General features: G+C 30.4%; 1 protein-coding gene across 6 annotated transcripts in view; it reads right to left on the bottom strand.

The window, feature by feature from the left end:
- Window positions 1–1,015: 1,015 nt before the first annotated feature.
- The window catches only part of LOC111632536 (serine palmitoyltransferase 2-like), a 31,764-nt gene continuing 24,810 nt past the window's right edge, over window positions 1,016–7,969 (bottom strand). For 5 of the 6 annotated variants that reach the window (XM_023376980.1, XM_023376982.1, XM_023376984.1 and 2 more), the window contains exon 12: window positions 1,016–1,196. The gene's annotated coding sequence lies outside the window, so the exon portion shown is untranslated. The remainder of the gene's footprint in view (window positions 1,197–7,969) is intronic. The other variant, XM_023376981.1, reaches the window with a different exon arrangement.

Raw genomic sequence — 7,969 nt, 5'->3', positions numbered from 1 at the left:
CTTTATAAAAAGTTTTGAGGAAAGTAAACCAATTACTCTTCGATTTTACGGAAAGAAAGCCATTTTTTTCCGAAACAATGCCATTTTATTTCTCTGAAAATCCACTCTGTCGGAGAAAAATAAGCAAATTTAAAACGAATCGGCCATTTTTTTTATAGTAGTTCTTTTTATATAAGGAAAATAAGTACACTGAAAAACGATCGCGCCGGAAAAGTAAACAAATTTGCATCCGAAAATAGAAAAAAAAATTCGAATCAAATACAAATCCCCTATTCGAGGAGAGGGAGATTTTCGATTCGATTACACTTTTTATGCCCAACCCCCCGTCGCTTAATGAAATTCGCTGCAGGTAGTGATCCGATAATTACCCACTTGTGATAATCATTAGAGAATTCCATTTGTATATTGATAATGGATTTTGCCATCGTTTCCATCCCGATGATTTCTCAAGGTAGCCATTAATCTGCCATAAATTTGATCATTTCGTTTCTCGCGCCGTCACCGCGACTGATGGGGAGGAGGGAGGGAAAAAAACACAGGACGTTTTCCAATTCGGGTTGACAGAATAATTCTCCAAAATACCCCAAATCTTCCCTCAACCTTTTTCGATTCTCTCTTTATAAACTAGAATGTAATTAGTAAACTTGGTTTAATGCCACGTTCGTCTTGGACCGTCTCCAGAAGGTTAATTCTGTTTGTGAAAAATATCATCGTCCCACAAACAATTAAAAACCCATCTAAATTTTTTTTCCTTTTAATTTCTTCCCTTTCGAAAGGCATTTTTACTGTTTTTTTCCTCTCCCCCAATGCTTTTGTTTGGAGGAGAAGCCATAATCTTAATTATTAATCGATAACTCGAGGTAAACTTGTTTAAATCGGAAACGTGTCCGGTTTACACAGGTTTTAATGTAAGATAAAGCTTTAACTCATACAATATGGCAGTTTCGTGCGTCATAACTTCACCCAGACGAGCGAGGAATTAAAATGAATATAATATACACCAATAACTTTGTAATAGAAATGTAGAAAACATTTATTTTTCAGTTTTATAGGGGATAGGATTGAATATTTGGTTACAAAATCAAACTGACAAATGACAATCCAGGATTTAGAGAGCGATCCAACATCACTAAGGCTGACGACTTTTGTGGGATTCTGTACGTATTTGGCTTCAGATTCTTCACAGATGTGACCTACTAACGACAAGACAAATAAGATGGATTAATAATGACAATGTTACATTCTATATATAAAGTATACAGAAGAAAACAATACAAAAACTCCAACTCTAATGCTTTTTTTTTTTATTTCATTTGTTAAGGAGTTAATCAAGCAGTAAATTGCCAGAGTTTTATGACCTTGACCCAATTACTTTTATCCCAAAAGTTCCATAAGTTTGTGTTAAACTGTCGATAAAAAACCCTTCTTACTCTGCACTTTTTTAATTAAATTTATACTGAAATTATAAAATTTATACAGAATTTTCTAAATTCAATTAAACTGAATACTAATCTTTTCTTTAATTATGTTTACTTTCAATCAATATTTAAATTCAACTGTGGCTATGTATATTTACATTTATATATTTCTTTAATAGAATTAATGATGAGAATTGATATCAAAACAAATTATTTAATCATCATATATATATACTGTCAATGTTTAGAAATAAGAAATGAAATGTAAGAAGCCAAAAATCAATTATTCAAATCAAAAATGGATTAACTGTGAGGTCTGCTGAAGAATTTCATATCTGGAGAATGTGCCGAAGAGGGGAAATTATTCAATTTTTGGCTGCGTCCGGCCGAATACCTAGAGCATAATTTCTTCCCGACGTATTGATTTTTGTTTTTGCCTCCTTTGGTGAAACAGAGTTCCACTTTGCAATCTACACATTCTTTTGCCTACCTCCGCGCGCTTCGAAACAACTTTTTCCAATCTAATTGAAAGCAGTCATATTCATTTTTTTACTCAAAGTCTGTTTACAAAGTAGAAAGACAAATCACCGGCAGTGGTTAATACATTAGATAAATATTTGCTAAGCTCCAAAAGGTCTTGATATGTATTTAATTATGTTTTATTTATGAATGATATAAAATTAAAATGTGTGCGAAGTTTTATTAAAATTTCTGTTAGTAGTTGAGAAGGAAGATTGTGTTTGCCACCTTCAAAAAGCCATATCAACTCCCTCTCATCTCATTTTTTATTTAAAAAGATAAGTTTGTTTGGTTTAGCAGTTTTTCCACAAGAAAAAATGCTTTCTCTGCAATTTTCTAGTGAAATGTAAGTTTGAATTATACTGTAACATATGGAATACACTACTATATAATTGTAAAGTGAGAAATTCAAGGGTAAACTATTATAATCATGGAGTTGAAAAAGTTATATACATGGAAAATACTGTGATTAAATTAAATTACAGTAATTTTTTCTATAAGGAGTTACATAAATGACATGTTAACAACATACTTATGCATCTATAATGCATAATGTAGTAAAAAAATGTATGATTTAGACTAATAACGCAGTAAAAAATGTATAGCAAGTTTATAATATGTTACCTGTTAATCCTGCATTATTAGAATTTCAAAAATGCATTCTTGTGAATTTCGATAGGCACAAAAAATGTCAAAAGAATGAAAATGAACAGCTGGAAAGAGGTAATTTATAGAGCAAATTGATAATTTAAGTATTAATTATGCAATTACAATAATGTTACATTAAGCAAGCTAGTTAATGAAAATATTGATTATCCAATCACACCGGATCGATGCGAGAAGGAAAGAAAAAGGCAAAACGACACACTTGAAATCCACCTATCCTTAGATTCTCAAACTTTTTCCCTCCAAAACAAAATTACAATATGCCCGAAAAGTAGCAAAATGTGTTTTTTGATAGGCGAAGACAGTCTGGCACTTCGAATTTAAATTTATTTATCCGAAAATCTTGTCAAAAAGTGTCAATTCGCGCGTGTCAAACCACATTTGATAAATTCAAGCTGAAAATTTATCAACTGACCAAACTAGGAAATTAATAAATGCTCGAGTTATCTATTTTTCAGACAATTAAGAGCTTGAGCATAATTCAAGTCGAGCAAACGGCTATATTTATAAAGCACCAAAAATTGAGAAATTTTGATGCTTTAAGAAATTAAAATTTTATTATTTATGCCAAAATCTATTCGTATTTGCTGATTAGATTATTATCATTATTATTTTATAAATAACAGTTTTACCTTAATGATTAAATAACGGGTGCAAACACCTGATTAACTAATTCTTTAATTCATTAATAAATAAACAGTAGGTTGCCCAAGATTTCTTTCTCTGTGTAGACCTGACGAAAGATTGTAGTATGAAAACAATAAAAAAAGCTTTTATATATAAACGATTTTTACAGAAAAGCAGCTGAAAAGACAAGACATTGGTTTAAACTATTGTAGTCTGGAAATTTACAACACAGTTAGATTTCAATTACTTAAATGAAATTGATATTTATTGCATGTTTTGGCCACTTTAATAGCCTTTTGATTTTTCGAATCAATTAAGTAAATGAGACCGGAGTGAAGCCGACTGCTGTTTTGTTTAGTAAAAGCCTTCGAAGATTGTACGGGAAACTTTTCTCTCTTATTAAAATAAAATTTTACGGTTGTATAAACGACGGGTTGAATATTTTTAGGGTGAATTCGTCGATGATTTATTACAGCTAGCATTTGTCTGCTAGCAACGAAACAAGTTTCTCCAGTTTTACTTCCTCCTAAACTTGAATAATTAGTATTAATATTAAAATTAACGTATAATTTATTCCTTGTAATGCATTCCGACTAGACGTTTCTTTAGTTATAACTCTCTAAATATATTTTCCAATCTTCAAATCTCATCTCGAGCATCTCTAATTTCTCCTCTCACTTGTCCATATCTCCTTCTATACTTACAATCAATTTTTATGAAAGACAAAAATTCAAGCTCACTAAAGATGTGTTAAATTCTTTACGCCATTATATCTCAAGAATAGCTCAGTTTTCTGTAAAGGTACAGTACAAAACAATAGAGTAGAGGCTCGTTCAATTTCCGTTACAATATTAATGCATGGATAAATATTGATTTGTTTACCATCTTCGAGGTAAAAAGCACACGTTGAACCTGCTAAACTTACTAATTTCTTCCGACTTTTTACTAGAAATATCCAAAACAAATAAGAAGGTATTCTAATTTCAATCATTATCATCAAAAATACGGACACGCAAGCCTTTTTAAATTCATTTTTACTGACTATTTTTATCAGAATATTCATCATTTTTTTTCTGTCATTTGATATACTTTTTTAATACTTAACTATTCAATTTTTCTCTACCTATTGTTGATGCCATTTCTTTGTTATTTCTTCAAAAATAGCTCTCGTCGCTTCCGCTTAAATTAGTCATTTGAATAGAAAGCTTGAGATGTACTTTCTAAGATATTGTAGAGGAGAAAATATAACTATTAGTAATAATACATGGCAAGTCTAAAATATAGATTTTGGAGCACTTTCCTTTATCTGTCATATTAATGAATTTAATAACAAAATAAAAGCAAAGGTTAGAAGATTCAAAAATAGGCTTGGAATTTTTTTTTGTTCGCATTCACATTGTCTTTTGCTAATATTTTTTGATGATTCTGTAGATTTTCAACAGACCTTCATTTATAGATTGTTTTTGAAGGTAGGAAGAGCATTTTCTATTTGTTAATTTGATAATAATCACAAAGTAATTCTGTTTCGTTGCTTTAAATAATATAGAATTTACATGGCAAAATACAATCATTTCCTTATTTATCCTTGATTAAGAGAGGGGAAAATACAGTACTCTTGCTAATCTGGCACATCCCCCAGTGTGATTTTCATAAAAATGAAGCATATAGTCAACATTAGTCACATTACACACTATTTCCCCCATTTCCGACAAAAATGAAATACGGAGTGTCAATGTAGTACCATATTATTTTCCTCCAAAGAGTGACTGGTCATGTCATTTGTTACTTTTGGGTCTACAAGCACACAGTAATCCCACACACTCACTAATATAGTATCCTTCTGTGCAAGGAATGGCCAAAGCAAGATTCTTGTATACACTATTCAAGAATTTTCCCAATTTTTTTCATACGTTATATTTCAAAACAATTCCTTTTCCTTAATTACTTATGTTCGGCTTGATTTTTATAATTAACGAATTACATTACTGAATATTCATCGAAAAATATCTACAAAGAGAAATACTATAAGTCCAGCAGATCATTACTTGCACCTGTCTTATACAAGCAGAGCAAATTAAATATAGATGTAATAAAGTAAATGCTTTTGACATCGGTGGTTACGTAAATATAACTTTAATATTTAATTTGTCATACGAATCATTAAAAGATAAATTTTTTTTTCGTGGAACTAGCAATCTTGACTATTTACCGACGGCAAACAAGAATTAATAACAGGAAGTATGAAAATATCTTATAAAATATGTTTTGTAGTATTAAAAATTAAATATCAACTATTATAACAGGTATTTCAACATATTATATAGAAATTTTTCCAAGTAATATTTTAATCTTGGAAATTATTACAGAAAAGGATATGCAAAATCAGATTTCAGGAATTGTTTTCAGGAATTCTCAACAAACTTTTTGCTTGACGTATGTTGCAAAGCGAGGAAAGTGTAAACGTTAAAAATGCTCAAGGAAAATGCTTATCGTAACAAGGGTGTTATTCGTGCCAAATCTTGAAGTTCCTGTCTAATTTCTTAGCAGAATTAATTACTTAGTTCTATATGCACTTACAGATTTACACTATGATTAAAACATTAAAATATTCTACGTTCTTCTAAATATATTACAAACACAACCACATCCCACAAACGTAAGCAGAACAGAGTTGTGCAATTTCTAATTTGCATTGTACAAAATTACACACACATATTTTGACATTATGTATTGTAATGTGAGTTATTGTACATATGTGTAATATATATATATATACTTTATGGGTAGTTCAGAAGTGGAGGACCCCCAAGTCCCCTTTTAACTTAGGCCTGAGCAACACCACATATGCACAATCATTCTTCAACTCGTTAAAAAAACACTGTACAAAGTAAAGCTGGCCCTTACTCGCCTAAAGCCCACCCTGTTGAATGTTCAGTGTTTGGTCACCAAATGACATCATTTGATGCTGATGACAAAACGTTCGGTGGCTTTTTTATATCTCTTTATTTACAAGTTTATACAGCAATGTACAATGTTTTACAATTCGACATTGATCAAAGGTCCGGTTGGTTTTTGTTCGTGTTCGTCACTCGTTCAAACGTCCATTCTTGCTAGCTGTTGGTCTGAAAGTGAGTGACCAGTTCAAAGTTTGCTTTTCTCTCCTTTTCCTGCGCTCTCTATTGGTCTGAATTGGCACATTGCCGACGGGTGCCACAAAAGTCTGAGTAATGCCAGGTGCATACGGCTAATTATTTGTAATAATTCTTAGAATATTTAAAATTGGGATTAAAAGGAAGAAACTGGATTTATTAAACATCTATAACCTAAATTTTGGTGAATTTGTGTTTAAGTCCTTAAATCTAAAAGTTTATTATAATTTTGAGGGATAAAAACCAAAATATTTTTACTATTAGTTATTATATTTGGTTAACAAGTTAAACTTTTAGAGTTGGATTATCTGTTTTAACTATTGAGTGTTGTAAATTATAATCAATGCATTATAAAGTGGAATATCAAATGGGTGTGTATAAAAAGAATTTAATGTAGTTAAAAACAATTCATAATTTACTAAATCTTGAAAAATAATTTATTTAAAATTAAAAATTTAATAGATTATAATGGAATTTAATATTAATTAAAATTCTAATGTATGCAATTTTAAATAGTAGGATCGAAAGGTCATTTATTCATAATCCATCATCGAGTCAGAATTTCTTTTTCGTTTAACTCCTGGCTTACGAGTGTAGATTACAAACACACGATAATTGCCGTTATAAATGCACGATAAAAGAATTCACTTTTTGTTTTATTTAAGTAAGAATAAAGTGGATTTTTTATTTTCATTTTAAAAGTAAAAGGCAGTTATGATGCTCATTAAGTTTAATACGCTTTGACGGATTGCCCATCCATTAACTAATTGATCTGACAATTCTGACCGATTACGCAGCAAAGAATAAAAACCAAAAGGAATCAAGCAATCTAAATTAATTGGCTGGTCAGTTTTTCTGTGCTTTCGCTTTGATTGCCTTATGTCTAATAAAAATAAAGTTAATAGTGGCAATACTAAACGAGTCCCAAGCCTGCGAAATCAAGACAAAGAACAAAATTTATAATTTGAGACTAAGATCGCGACCCTGATACCCCACAATGCTGCTGTTTTTAACCTGCAAGAATTTAAAACCGAATTAACAGTAAAAATACAAATGTTCGAAGATATCCGTAATCTTTACGAGAGACGTGTTTTATTTTCTTCATTATAATTTGATCTTAAACATTCAAAAAGATTTTCATTTTAGGAAAACACAAAATTTACATTGGCCTTGCAGGTAAATGAGCTTTCCATTTGTTTTGGTCAACTTCTAAGACCTTTTTCAGGTATATCCCTTCTAAAATTGATTCTTTCTGGTAATAATGTTCTGATCATCTACACATTCTATTCTGCAACATTATTACCAGAAAGATTCTATTTTAAAAGAAAGATCTTAGAAGTAGACCAAAATGCTTGTAACAGAAAGTTCACTTATCTGTAATTTATGATTTGTGCATTTATTTTTGCTTTTTTGCCTTGTTATTAAAGGATTAATTTAGGAAAACATTTGTATCAAAAACCTTGACACAAATACTACTATTGTAATAATAATAATATGCATCCACACAGAAACAACTTCATCAACTCTTACAAATCACACATTCATACACCAAGGACATACAAATGGAGTTTGGCTTAGACAAATGCAAAA

Source organism: Centruroides sculpturatus, unplaced genomic scaffold, assembly GCF_000671375.1.
Source record: "Centruroides sculpturatus isolate CEXI.00-Female unplaced genomic scaffold, Cexi_2.0 scaffold674, whole genome shotgun sequence".
Lineage (NCBI taxonomy): Eukaryota > Metazoa > Arthropoda > Arachnida > Scorpiones > Buthidae > Centruroides > Centruroides sculpturatus.
The sequence above is the reverse complement of the archived record's forward strand: the minus strand, read 5'-3'. Positions and strand labels throughout refer to the sequence as shown.